The sequence below is a fragment of the Amphiprion ocellaris genome, chromosome 9 (assembly GCF_022539595.1).
Source record: "Amphiprion ocellaris isolate individual 3 ecotype Okinawa chromosome 9, ASM2253959v1, whole genome shotgun sequence".
Taxonomy (NCBI): domain Eukaryota; kingdom Metazoa; phylum Chordata; class Actinopteri; family Pomacentridae; genus Amphiprion; species Amphiprion ocellaris.
Window position 1 is genome coordinate 9,771,736 of NC_072774.1, and position 15,031 is coordinate 9,786,766.

Consider the following 15,031-nt stretch of genomic DNA (forward strand, 5'->3'; position numbering starts at 1 on the left):
TTCTTCCTCTTCTCCATTTTTTCCCTGTTAAAAGGGTGTTTTCCTTGCCACTGTCGCCTTTTGGCTTGCTCTGGGGGTCAGGCATATGGGTTTTGTAAAGCGTCTTGAGGCAATTTGACTGTAATTGGCGCTATATAAATAAAATTGCATTGAATTGAATTGAACATGAAATTCAAGTTGAAGGTCACTGTTTTGACACAGTGGAGAAGAACCAGATCAAATCACACATGGTGCTTACAGAATGGGAGCATTCCAAACGTGGCAGGAGCACTGGGAGCAGTTTATTGTTGTACATGAAGATGAATCTGAAAAGGAGAATTGTCAAATGAAAGTAATTTTTTGCTTTCTATATAGGCACCGTCTCTGAGCTTTTGATCGCACATGTACATGCAACCCTTCAAGTACATCTCATTCAGAACATTTCTTAACAAAGAACAAATTCTCCCCCACAGTGGAGTGTAAAAGCAGGTGCTGTCTAAATGGCAGGAAGATGAGGTTCCATTATGTGGTCCATCATTTGTTCTTGCTACTCTCGGCCTGGCTGCTGGTGGGCTGCACAGCTGTGGGTTGAATTAAAAGCCCAATCGCACTATAACCAACAGAGGTCAAGTTCAGCTCTGTACTAGCGTTAAAGCTTTGTATGTGCCAGAGTGGTACAGATGGTCCACAGTCTTTAGCACTCACTGTCAATTATATTGTCCTCATAGCTGTTCATTCATGCTCTTTACTCAATCTAAAACACACACAAGACCAAACATTCACATGAAATGCTCTCTGTCTAAAGGTTCCATGAGAGTGTGAATATTTCTTATTGGCAGGATGGTAGCAAACAGACCCTGCAGACATTTATGTGTCACATATAATTACAAAGATGCGTTTAAAGCAATGGTTATGTGGAGCATGTATGGAAACCCAGTTGATGAAAGCTGACTGATCGGTAAGGAAGTTAAACACTCTGGTTTGAGATTCTTTTGACAGAATAAATCACTCAAGTTTGTTATTTTCCAACCTAAACCTGTGCAATGTCAGAGATTTAAAGAGCTTCAAATGATATTACATCTGAGAGAATGACTGTCATTTTAAGAGCAGTGATATTTTTGCATTTCACTCTGCGTCTGAGTTCATGAACTCCAGCTGCCTTGAGGCTCATGAAGTCAGCACAGTAGATATGGCTTTTTTTTTGTCAAATAATATTATCTGTTGCAAGCAAGTGAGTTTTGTCATTCTAACGCCAATTAGTCAACGTCTCTACTCTGTGGGATGATGGGGGTTGCACAGTTTCTTTGTAGAAATGTACAAAAAAAGCAACCATATTTATTCTACATGCAATTGTGCTCCTAATTTGTCTTGTAGTTGCTGTTGTGGATGTGGAGGTCAGCGGGGTTTGTTGTCTGAATCCGCAGCCCTTCTGATGTGTTGTCAAATCCCTATCACAGAAAATCAAATGTTGCCAGATGAGAATAAGAAAATGACTCATAATTCCCCCTGTAGCATTGTTTTCCATTCTGTCTGGCACTGAAGGTGCCAGGTATTAAAGTGAGTTTACAGAGGAACAGAGAACCAGAGCTCTACAGTCAGACACTCCTGCACACATTTCCCTGTAGGCACAAAGAGGACAATTGACCTCACTTGTTTATGTGCTAAACCTGGCTGCCCACAGTTACTTATTCATTAGATTTCATTGTTTTTCTGACTATATACAAATCTATCTGCCTGTAATAATAAAAAAGTACAGGATCAGAGATTGGTGTGCAGCTAAAAGGACATGAATGGAATTAAGCTTTTTTTTCATTTTTAATGCAAATAAAACTGATTTTGTCATATTTGTTGACTGCACCCTGACAGCACTTTTGGCCTTTTGACATCATACAATCGATCTTTTGTTAAAAAGAACACACAGTGATCTCTGACAGCTTCTTCAAGTTTGACAGACAGATGTGCTCAGCGGTAAAAACTGCCGTTTTTCAATAAAGACTTGTAGTCAAGGTGAAGAATTCTCTCAGAGAAAAGGTTATTCACCCCTTTCTTACCACTCACTTAGTCCACTGTCATTCTTTGTATGTGGGTGTTGAGTAGTCATTTCTTCAGAGTCTGCAGCTGGCATTAAATACAGCTGCTTGACTTCTGAAAAGAAAGCGACATCACATAACTCCGGTACTGTCTTTCCTCCATGGGTTTCTGTTTGTTTCAAGATAGTTTTCTGGATTTTTTGGTTTGTTTTTAAGGTTCTAATTCATTTGGTTCCGCCTCATTTTCCAGAATTCTTGCATCTCCATACCCTGTTTAGAAGACTGAGGTCGATGAACAAGATGCTCTTGCATGTTCTGAGATTCAGGCACAAAAATAGATGCAACTGAGCCCTCGCAGTTTCTCCTAATCTCTGGAATAGTTTACCTTTTCATGTAAGAGCTGCTCAGACTTTAGAATCTTTCAAGTCTCTGCCTTTTCTCATTGACAGTCAGTTCCAGTAGAGCTTGACACCATGACTTCATCTTTTATTCTGTTGTGACTTTTTCTTCTTCTTTTATTCACATTTGTCTTTTAGTCACTGTGTTTAATTGCCTGCAGCACTTTGGTTCAACTCTAGGTTTTTTTTTTAAAAGGGATTTGGATCCGAATTCAAACTACAGCAATAGAAACTGGCTTCAATAACAAAAAACACCACAAAAAACAAATAACTACATCATCTCTTGCACAAAAGCATAAATAAAGATCACATGGCATCTATATATTGAGGTTTTAAAGACGCTCATGCTCACTTGTCACAAGTTCTCCATCTGTATTTGTTTTTACTGTCAGGATTTGTCAGCTCCTGACCTAAAAACCTCCAATCTTCCTCTGCTGTTTTTGTGCATGAGCCATGGAGATATTGCCAAATAATTCACTAGTTCTTAACTTTGATCACTGCATTAGGATCCATGGCTTGCCTCTACCTGCGAGCGGTTTTTCATGCTTCTTATGCAGTCACACACACACACACACACACACACACACACACACACACACTCTTACGCTGCAAGTCATCTCCAGCAAGTCTGTGAGCGAGACTAAAGCAGCGAGGAGTTGTCTGATCCCACCACTAGAGGCCAGTGCAACAGGAGCTATAAATAGGCTGTTTGGCTGAACAACAGTCACCAAATGGATTTCTAGTGATTGAAAGTGAAATTTTGAGGTTCGTGCTGCGCTCATACATACCTGAACCAGCAAATAAAAGCGATTTGAAACAGTAGTTTCACTGGGGTACAGAGAACCGAATCCCACACAAGTGTCAAACTTTACATTACACAATGAAACCTACTTTGTGAGGGTGAACTGCATTTCAGTACAACTATTTCTGCTTTTTTTTTTTTTTTTTTTTTACATGCAGGCGGGAATTACCGCATGCACTTAAGGGCTGAAATAAATATAGCCTGCCAGTAGAAATAGGGATGGAACCTGAAATACTAATTTTGCAGAGTTGTGCTGTTAAGAGGTGACAGAAATGTATTATAAGGTATTATATTACTGCAATTTTGGCTTTTGCTCATCTCTGTTTCAAACTTTTCCCTTCAGTTTGAAGCAAGATTAAATCTTTCATCATGTCAGACCTATCAAAGCACCTCAGTTTGTCTATTCAACCCTGTAATCCAGCGTGTGAATTTGCTTATTATAGTGTGGAACTTGCCTTAGGGGGTTTGATAGCTTTTCTAAACAGAAAATCAAAGTTTGTAATAGAGTCAAAATAGAATGCATATATATAAATATGTAGTCAGAAATACAAATATACTATACATTAGACTTGTCTTTCAAAATTTAAAGTTTCATCAGTGTCGCAATTTTAGCCTCACCTGCATGTTATTCCATCTGCTGTGCTATCTTTCACAGAATCCATCTTTGATTTGTCCTTATTTTTAGTTTCAGTATTTACTATCACTGTACCAAGGAACAATCTTGTTAAGTTGTGATCAAATCTGCTCCTCGGTTTATTATTTCTCCTGATTATGAGGCTATTTGTAATTTATTTCAATACATGCAGATGTTAAAGCTTCAAACATGCAGCAGATGGAAATCTGGAAAAAGAAAATAAAAAACAAACAGATTTTGAAAATACGGCCTTTCTCATGCAGCTTTTGCTCTCGTCTGTCTGCTCTAAGCTCCTCCCACTAAATGTGCAGGTGTTTGAAATGCACAAACACAGTCAAAGTTTAAAATTCTCTTTTACTTATGGCTTTACCAGGGATTTGAATCTAACTTTCCAGAGTAAAACATTTTTACTCCTGTTCTCACTACGGACTTTGCTCGTACTTACACAATCTCAAATGCTGAGGGTGAAAAGATCTGTAATTGGCTAAAATCTTCCATCCGGTCTATAATTCATAAAGCCTGAAAATGGATGTGTGAAGAGGTGCTGAGTGAAGCCCTGCACAAGTCTGTTTTCTTAATCCAACTCCTGCTGGATTTCTGACCAATAGCGCCTGTTCCTACAATATCCAATCCTGCAAACATGACATTCTCAAAGAGTTCCACTGATTTTACTTACGATATTATTAAAGAAATGCATCTATGTAGGTTATAATGCAGAAAAATTAAAATTGCATTCATAGGAATTAATCATTTTAGTGCAGTAAGTACAGATTTCATGCATTTCTCCTCATTATCTTGTTGAATGTTTGCAGGAAGATGTGAATTATCTCTGAAGAAGAGTTTACTTTATGGACCCTGAGGTGGCAAATTTGTACTTGCTGTATATTAGCAATTTTCACATTTATCCAAATTCATTTCAATTTTTTGGGCGGTAATAACTGAGGAACTCGTCCACATGTCAGACATGCCTTGCTTTGCTTTTGTATTGTAAAAACTCTGGTTAATCTTTTTCATTCTGCTTAATTTGTTCTTAATTCTTTTGGTAAATCAAAAGACCTTCAGTTTATTTGTTAATCACTAACTTCTTTGATATTTGAATCCCATGTCCAATGCACTCCTTTGGCAGAAAGGTCACGTGAATTACAGTATGCTGAAAGGTTATTATGGAATTTTTGCTCAATGATACAACAAAATACTTTAACACTGGTGCATCAACTACAACTTGTAAAAAAAAATGAAAACACTGTTCTGCAGATGCACACATCTGCTTTCCCAAAAAGGTGGAAAAACAAACAAACCTTGAACACAGAAGCAGAAATGCTCTCCCTCTTCTTTCAACCACTACTATCAATGTGCTCGGCTACAAGCACCTTCTGCACAGCTGTGGAGTTCAAGGCCAAAGGTGAATGAACATATACCTGCAGCTCTGCGGGATGAAAGCATGATATCATCAGAAAAGAGGGGGAAAAAATATGAGCTTACTCAGCCTTTGTAGATAATTTTATAGTCAGTACTGTGACTCCAGGTGTTGCAAGCAATCACGCACAATACTTTCATCATGGTTGGTTATCCAGACCATAAAAAGCAACAGATATACAGTATGTATGATAAATATCACAGAATTGGTAAAAGGTGAGTATTTTTGCAACATCTGCATGCTATAGGAAGTGATTTAATATTGTTCTGAGAAATGTGATCATAATTACTTATTGTATTATGATCACATTGTATTATGTAAGAATTCATGCATCCATTTCAGGATGGTTCTGCTTGAGCCAAATTGCAGTCTTTCTGCCTACTCATTATTCATCATTATATTGAATTTTATCTTTGCTTGTGACATTAACGGTGTGGCTCCACGTGTCAAAATCCATGTTCGACCCTGATTAGACTCAGTGGTTTTCAGAGCTTAAAAGGCGGCACAAATAAAATTGAATTCTTCACTGTGAGGTGACTTTTGCCAGACTTCCGCATCTCTTTTGCAAGGCAGATGGACACTATTGGGCAGAAGGTCTTTAATGCCTGCTTAGGGCTTCGCTGCTCTAACCTTTTGGAAAATGTCAGGAATATTCACAGAGGGAATCCCAGCTGAATAAATGAGGAAGGGAGATATATTTTCCTGACCTTAAGCCTGGAAGGTAAATAAAAACAAAGGTGGTGGGCAGTACACTGTCGAAGATTCAGTTAAACATTTGTATTTCATGAAACTGGGAGCTTATTAAAATACATGTAGCAGATATTGTCCTAAATCCATGATCTGTATAAAAAACTATAAAAAATCAAATGACCACAACTACTCCAGCATTATCAGATCTCTAAGACAGCCATTTTTTTTGGAAATGCTACTGATCTCGTTTTAGTTTTAAAACTCTGGCATTGCATTTTAATCTAGATACAGCAACAGAGGAACAGCTAGTGGAAATAAAGACACCTACATTTGCTTCCTGATTGGGTCTTATCAGTTCAAATGTGTCCTTCCCTGATCCGTCCTATTACCTAACCCTTTTCTGAAAGAACACAGACATCAGCCTTGACTACCAGTGAGTTAATTCACCATGGAGAACAAATTGCAGGCGTTGTTGACCTTGTTGTCTAACGATGTTGTGCAGTTCAGTTCTGCATTTTGTTTCATGTTTATACCAGCACTTGCATGCCCAGCGTACAGACGGACATTATTTCTGAAATGCTGCTAAAACACTTGTCCAAGCAGAGATCATTTTTGTTATAAAAGACAGTTTTAAAACTTGAGATGTAGCCTAAGAGTGGACAGCCATGCTAGCTGCTCTGTGAGGCTGACTTTATAGACACAAAGGCGCTTTAAGCGAAATTCTTAATTCATATGATTTTGACCTGCTTGGGTGGGGAATATGGAGGACTAAAAGTGCCAAAATTAAATAAATAAATACATCATTAAATAATTAATTAAATATGTCATTAATTAATTAAAATTGGAATTAAATATTTCATTAATTAATTAAAATTGGAATTAAATATGTCATTAATTAATTAAAATTGGAATTAAATACTTAAATGTGTTATTAAATAAATATATCATTAAATAATTAAATATGTCATTAATTAGTTAAAATTGGAATTAAATATGTCATTAATTAATTAAAATTGGAATTAAATACATAAATGTGTTATTAAATATGTCATTAATTTATTAAAATAACAATTATTTTAAGTAAAAAACATATTTCATTATTTCACGATTTAATTAATTATTTCATGGTCCTTGTGTTGCAGTGGATCATGAATTAATTTTATCTGTCAACCTCGCCCGTCAAAGTCGGTGGGCGGATCCTAACACCTGATTGGTTACCCTGCACATCAAGTCAAGGCAAATCGATTCCAGATAATGGATTGACGCAGAGCTTGTGAACACATTCCGATACACTGGGTGGCGCTATTCACCTCTACGTTGGTTTGGATACTCAATAAAACAAAACTTTATTAGCAACCGCTAAAGACTCGGTCCTCTTTCCCAAATGTTGATACATGCGGTGCAAGACAAATTTTCCTTTAGCATTTCCTTTAGCATCTACTCGGCGCGCCACGGCTCGTCTCGGTTTAGTTGTTTTTCCATTACATTGAGAACCACCTCATCGTGGGTGGAGTCGTCATAGCACGGCGGTCCGAAAGTCCCTTACCGTCATTTCTGTGCGACACAAACGCAATGCAACAATGTACATGGAGGCGATAGTACACCTGCTGCTCGGTCTGTGGCTTTCTGTCAGATTCAGAGTAATAGAAGAGTCGGAGAAAGCTGAGAGCGACGAGTCGAAACACTGAGGAGACACACAGGAGAGTTTGGGAGGCGATAAAGCAGTATCAAGCCGAAGACAAGAGGATATGAACGAGACGACATATGAGGGTAAGCTAATGCTAGTTCGCTAGCTATCGTGTATCAGTCCTGTGAACGACCCTGTAATGGCTGCAGTTTGTCGCTATTAGGTATTAAAATATGTATGCTGTGTATGTGTTTCAGATGCTCTCTGATGAGACTTCATGGGATTTACCTGAAGCAGCAGCACATGAGCCTGCAGTGGCACAAGGTGTAGAGGAGGAGGACAGAGATGTACAGGATGCACTGATGCACTACGTGTCATGCAAAGTTATTCTTCTTGTTATACTTCTGTTTTTCGGTCCCCGGACCGCTATTGTTTTCTTTAATGCAATTCTGACAATAAACTTTTGTAGATGTGTCTATACTATTGTTTGTTTGTGAAGGTTAGCAAGATTAAATAAAAAATTAAACGCCAAAACATTAAAACAGCTGTTTTAAGAAAATTCCAGTTTGATAAATCAGTATTGCTTTGGTGTAATTCAGTCACCAGAATTATGAACCATAAAGGAGTTTGTGTTAAAACATGTTAAATCCCATTAAACACAAATACATTATTAGGGAATATAGAATTGTTTGGTTCAGACTGTTGACTCTTTTTCTACCAGTGTCTTAACAGACAAAATGAGAAGTTATGATGCAATCACATAAGTCACAAAATAGTTTATTAGTCAGCAGCAAAATCAAAACTATTTACAATGTGCAAAGTACAAACTGTGGTGGGCCTCTCCTACAGTGGAGGACTAAAAGTAAAACTATATACAACTACAGGTGCTGGTCATATAATTAGAATATCATGAAAAAAGTTGTTCATTATTTCAGTAATTCCATTCAAAAAGTGAAACTTGTATATTATACTCATTCATTACACAGACTGATATATTTCAAATGTTTATTTCTCTTAACTTTGATGATTATACCTGAATACTAACAAAAATCTCAAATTTGGTATCTCTGAAAATTAGAATATTGTAGAAAGGTTCAATATTGAAGACACCTCTAATCAGCTAATTAACTCAAAACACCTGCAAAGGCCTTTATATGGTCTCTCAGCCTAGTTCTGTAGGCTACACAATCATGGGGAAGACTGCTGACCTGACAGTTGTCCAAAAGACAAGCTTTTTCATGATATTCTAATTATATGACCAGCACTTGTAAATCTCAAGTCTATGGGAGGTGGACTCGCTCACACTCGCCGGCTGCCCACTGCCTACCCAGCTACCCCAGCACACCCAGGAATGACTGGTTGAAGGCAGTATTCTGGGCCATCTCCTCCCGCTGCAAGGCCGCTTCATTCTCTCTTGCCTCGCTGAGGAGCAACCAGATGTTCTCATCATGCTGGGCATGACTCCACTCCTCCTCAGCCTGCATCTCCACAAGTACGCTAGGAAGGTCCAGTTTTCTGTGGCCCCCTTTCCTCTTGCCTAGACCAAAGACAGAAAAGTGATCAGAGTCAGCTTTAATGGCCAAGTAAGTACACAATATACACGGAATTTGGTTTCGGCTGTTGGTGTCATCCTAGGAATATGGAAGAGAATAATAAAAAATAAACTATAGAAAGAGGAACAGGGAGGAAAAAGATAGTAGTAAAATAGAACACAATATAAACAGAAATGTACAGCTAGATTGGAATGTATGAACACATTAGCAAAATGGTAATTGCTATAAACACAGTAGTGGTGATTTTTGTGTACAGGGCTCTGTAGTCCAAATGTCCAGGGTGAGTGGGGTCTCTGATGATGTTTTCTGCAGTCCGTACTATGGGCTGTAGTCTGTTTCTGTCCTGCTGTGTGGTTGATCCAGAGGTGCACAGGACAGATCGGATGACTGCAGTGTAGAACTGGATCAACAGCTCATGTGGCAGGCCATGTCTCCTCAGCTGTTGTAGGAAATACATCCTCTGCTGAGCCTTTTTCAGGAGGTCCTGAGAGATTGTAGTCCCCAGGAGCTGGAAGGACTCCACAGCTATGATGTGATGTGTTTAGCCACCCGTCCATCCATTTTCAATCATGATCATGTCTTTGATACTTTAATAAACTTCTGGCACTCTTCGCTTTAACCAAAGCACAAGCAGTAACTCCTCCACCACAAACAAAAACGACGTGGTGTGAACTTCATTTCATCCTGTGCACATTTTGGAGTTGCTAAGAAGAGCTGTGTTTTCTCATTTTTATGTATATTTTCATTCAGTTTCACAGCTACCTAGTGACTATAAGAAGAATGGTTGCAATACTACACTGCACCAGAACGTAAATTAATTAGTGACTTACTTGTTAAGTCAATGGAAAATAAATGCAGCTGCATGTGTTCTGTTTATGTGTCACTGCAGCTACATGTAGCTTTCATCAGGCGTTCCTGAGCTGGCTGCTGCACAGTTTGCATTTACACCTGCCTGAATTCTTGGTCGTTGGTCTCACTGTTCTGATCATGCTTGCAGGCATTTACACCTGTAGTAATAATAATAATGCGAAAATCAACCATGCTCTCTGTTTACCGTGTCTTACCGGTGATAAGACGGTGCTGTTGACAGGGTCGGTGTCGAAGCTGGTGCTGGAGAGGAGCTGCTGCTGGTGGTGGAGAGGAGACAGGGCAGCCGGGGGCTCCGCGACGGAGGTGGAGTAGGCTTCGCATGTGGAAAGGGATTCTTGAACAGAAATAAACACTCACTCTAAGTACAAGAAAAACACGGCATGCTGACTGAAGTATTAGCTTCTGAGAGCTAAACGTTAGAAACAGCAGCACGAAATACAAGCAGAGCACGGAGTTAGCGCCGATGGCTAACTAGCTATCTTATTGTCTGCTCCAGGAGACAACGACGTTACTTTCTAAAAATACTTGTTTGCTTAAAAGAAGCTTGCCACCAATGGAATAAATGATGTATAAGTTTCTTGAAGTCACAAAACACTCACCGTTCTCGAACGTCTCCAACAATGCAGCGGCTGAGTCTTCCTCCTGTTGCTCGCCGGTGCGGTGCCAGTAAATAGCTTCCATGAAACCTCTTCCAACACCTCCTGGTTGACCCACGCCGGCCGTTGTGGTCCTGGGTGGACCGATAGTCACTTTTGAGCTTTTTCAGCTTCTCCCTACACTGCTTCTGTCCTCTTTATATACAGTCTACTGTATATGTGAGCGGCCATCCGCTCAGAGACCTCCTGATAAACTTTCTCCGTCCAGCTCTCTCTGTATTCTTTGGTCCACCACCAAAGACAAAGTCTCGACCTCTTCATTCACCCACGGTACAGGTCTGGCTGTCACATTAAAATTATGAAGAACAGAGAGTTTCGTGAAGAGCAATGCACACCGTCGCTGTTTACAGTCATTTTTTTAATGCAGGATTTTGTTTTCGTGCTGAAGTTGCTCTGTGTCGTCACTCCCTGTCCAATCAGTGGCCTGCACTATGTAAACGCCACATTATCGGCTCATCTCAGCTCGCTGGGAACCTCAGCCGAGAAGGTGCTGAAAATTAGTCCGTATGGAAACGCTCGCTAACAAAGATGAGACGAGCCGTACCGTGCCGAGTAGATGCTTGTGGAATCGCGGCTAAACAAAGACGAGCGGAGCCGTGCCGCGCCGAGTAGGTCCTAAAGGAAAAGCGCTCGACACTCCGAGCATCGCTGCAATTTGACAGGCTGGTAATCCACAAAGAACGTGATGTTCCAGAACTTCCCTCGGTATGCCAAACGCCCTGGTCCCTGTGTGTGCTCCTGTTGCACCCTGGTACCAGAAAACCGGCGGAGTACTTCCTCTTAATTTGCAGTCACTCTACGGTCAACATCTTGGTCGGAAAGTGCGGAAATAACTTCAACAACTTCAATAAATTCCTCTGCTTTACACGCTACATGCTCGCGGTCAGCAGGTCCTGCTTCCACATACTCTGCAAGGTCTAAAAGATCTCTCACCAACTCTCTAGAAAGTTCACAGCGACTCTCCCTCTACACAGCCACCATGTTTAGAAAGACTTCTACTTCCGGTTTCAAGGCAGACAAAAGCAGTGGATTAGACTAGATTCACGTTAGTCCCGCCCACGGACTTTGACGGGCGAGGTTGACAGATAAAATTAATTCATGATCCACTGCAACACAAGGACCATGAAATAATTAATTAAATCGTGAAATAATGAAATATGTTTTTTACTTAAAATAATTGTTATTTTAATAAATTAATGACATATTTAATAACACATTTATGTATTTAATTCCAATTTTAATTAATTAATGACATATTTAATTCCAATTTTAACTAATTAATGACATATTTAATTATTTAATGATATATTTATTTAATAACACATTTAAGTATTTAATTCCAATTTTAATTAATTAATGACATATTTAATTCCAATTTTAATTAATTAATGAAATATTTAATTCCAATTTTAATTAATTAATGACATATTTAATTAATTATTTAATGATGTATTTATTTATTTAATTTTGGCACTTTTAGTCCTCCATAGGGGAAGCCCCAACATCCTGAATGTGTTTCAATACCTATATAAACATATGTCCTGCCAGAAAATGATTTAGCATAAGCAGTATGTCAAATGCTGTATGCCACAAATACAAGAATGTCCAACTAGATCTACCTTCAGCAAACCAGCATGCTTTTCTGTCCAGTCTGACTAACAATCCAGAATGACGCGCAGCAGAAGAGGCATCAAATTGGTCTTGGTGTCTCATGAAGTAGCAAACTTAAACCACACAGAGTGCACAGATATGATTTTACACTGCAAACCGTGGCACATATTTGAGCAAGACGGTCAAAGCTTAAGGTGCAGTATTATGCCATTTTACTGTATGTTCCAACTGTATGCATGCAAAAGTACATACTTTGTAAGAGCAGCAGTAGTACATACTAAAAGGAAAAGGAAACAATAAGCAATTTGGAATATGAGGCAAGTTTGTGACTGCCTGTCTTTACAGTCCTGGACCAGCTGTTGGTATTTGCTGGTCTTTCTCTCTGCTGCTCCTGTACAGCCACTCTATCAGTCTTTTCTGTCAAAAGAGTGTTCTCTGCTGGAGATTTCTCTGCCAATATTTAGGTGGCTTCACTATGTTAGGCTCCCTCAGTAAGCACCAGAAAGCACTGTCAGGGAGACGAACATCTGGAAAGAGCTACTTAACCTGCTGCCACCACAACCTGACCCCAGATCAACAGAAGATAAATGCTTTGATGGATGGGTCCAGTAAACTTTACCACCAAGTTTAGACCTCCAACCAGCTATAGACTGAAAACACAACTACTGAAACTGAACAATGGGAATCTTGACTTTGCTTTTAGTTTGCTTTCATCAAAGTGGTATCGTACAATTACAAACTATCATTTAGGACTAAGAACTTACTAAAGAACATGATCATTTCAATCCATGTGACTAGAACTTTCAGCTCAATCTTCTGAAGTGTGAACTCACACATCACTGCTTATATCCTCCCTAGTTCTGCACCATTTTGCAACTTGGATAACATGTGCAATTTCTCCTGTTCTGCCACCCAACTTGCACAATGGGTCATTCTCTCAGATCCTACCTGACACATTCAGTGATGTCGCAGCTGGAAAGATACTCTGAAGGGTTTCTGCAATTCACTCCTGGAGTTCCCTTTTTCAGGAGAGTCCACCATGTTCTGGTCCGCTGAGACTCCAGCTTGATGGCTTTGGCTCTTCTTTATACTGGAAGACATAAAAACATGACCGTATAACTCTGGAGCCACACTGTGAATGGAAATAAACTGAAAGGGTTCGCCACAAAACAAACCAACTTCTGAGTACCATTTCAGTTCCCTCTTGCTCTACTTTGTCACATCTTTTTCAGTCATCATCATGCTGTTTAGGCATGATGTGCAAACCTGTTGGGGTAGAAATAACCCAACTTAAATGAACATATTCAGCAGTTGCTTTGCTGTGGAATGATCTAAATTCATTGAAAATGTCGCTGTGTTCATAGCCTCTGACAACCAGGTGATATAGATTAGTATAGACATTTTGATTTCTTTTTTCTTTATTTTATTTTATTTTATTTTTTTTTACAGACACAAAGCTTGATCCTGAAGGGATACATGACCATGTTTTATGTGTTAGGTGTCAGCTGGTACTGCAGATAACACTGGAAGCACATTTAAGCGTTTTCACATCACTGACATGAATCCACCAGGGGTTTGGCTTTCATCACGAGTAGCTGTGCTGTCTCAGTCGCTGGCCAAGTGTACTGACAGCATGAAAAAGCAAAAAACAAAAAGCCATCTTCGAAAGCCCACAACCGCAAATTTATATGAATTTAAATCCTCTTGCCGCAATGTCTCAATGTCTTAAATAGAGAAAAGCACTAATTTCCATCTCTACAAGTACTACGCTGCATTTCAACCCACACTTGGTTAAAGTGAGGCTGAAAATTCTTTCCTAACAGCGTTGAATAATGACCTTGCCACCCACTGACCATTACCATCAGTCCAGCAACACCCCATACAGAGCTGCAGCAGGTCTACAGCGGGAGAAAGAAAGTGCAAGAATTCAGAAAGCACCGTCTGTGGAAACTGTCAAGCGTCAATTTTCCTATCCCCTCTGTCCTTTTACTCACTTGGTTGAGCTTGATTGATACTGCAGCACACCATTCCCTCTTAATCCTATGCATTTTTAAAGAACTAGTGGGACGCTTGCTGGGAACTCATTTCCAATGACTCTAACCATATTGTAATAAGGCACAGATAGTGCTGGCGTGGCGCTTTGTATTGATTCAAGGCAGAGGTCTCTGAATTGTGATTCATTACAAAACCCAGCAAAGCAAAACAGAGAACTAAAACCCCCTCCCGTTTGTGGAGATGTGATATACAGTAAACCCCATGTCCCCCTTTCTCCACCTATAAATGTTCAGTAAAAAGTACATCAGTGCAGACTGTTTCTCATTGGACAGTATTAAGACATTACATCCGAATACTTAGAGTTAGCAACATGAAGTGGCTTGTTTGCCAATATCAGCTGCATATTTCAGTGCACAATAACCCAGGGAGAGGCAAAGCCTGTTTGCGGGCTATGCTGAATATTTTAACACCTCTGCATATTGTTCTTGCACTGAAATTGTTGTTCATCTTAAAATGCCTGTAGCAGCTTCATCTTTCAAATTGCTCCTCCTGTTGAGAGGAGTGGGTTCCGTGGAACAATTTACATATGGCAATCACTGAATTATTAAAAAGCGTGTCAGAGGAGATGCCATAAATACACACACATTCCTTTTGTGTACACAATACAGCTGGATGGAGTAACTCCCAGCACTTGCAGTCATCAGCTTAAAAACTGATCATTATCCGGAAAACCGGTACAGCTGACGCCTCTGAGGGATGTTTGTTTTTG

The 15,031-nt window shown here is 39.5% G+C and overlaps 2 long non-coding RNA genes across 2 annotated transcripts in view; one reads left to right on the plus strand and one right to left on the minus strand.

The window, feature by feature from the left end:
* Window positions 1-13,354, minus strand: part of LOC118469996 (uncharacterized) — a 122,632-nt gene extending 109,278 nt beyond the window's left edge. The window contains exon 1 of the long non-coding RNA XR_004846988.2: window positions 13,216-13,354. This is a non-coding gene — a long non-coding RNA (uncharacterized LOC118469996). The remainder of the gene's footprint in view (window positions 1-13,215) is intronic.
* Window positions 6,943-8,055, plus strand: LOC129349675 (uncharacterized). The gene is made up of 2 exons (XR_008602773.1): window positions 6,943-7,720; window positions 7,835-8,055. It is a non-coding gene; the product is annotated as an uncharacterized LOC129349675 (long non-coding RNA).
* Window positions 13,355-15,031: the final 1,677 nt, after the last annotated feature.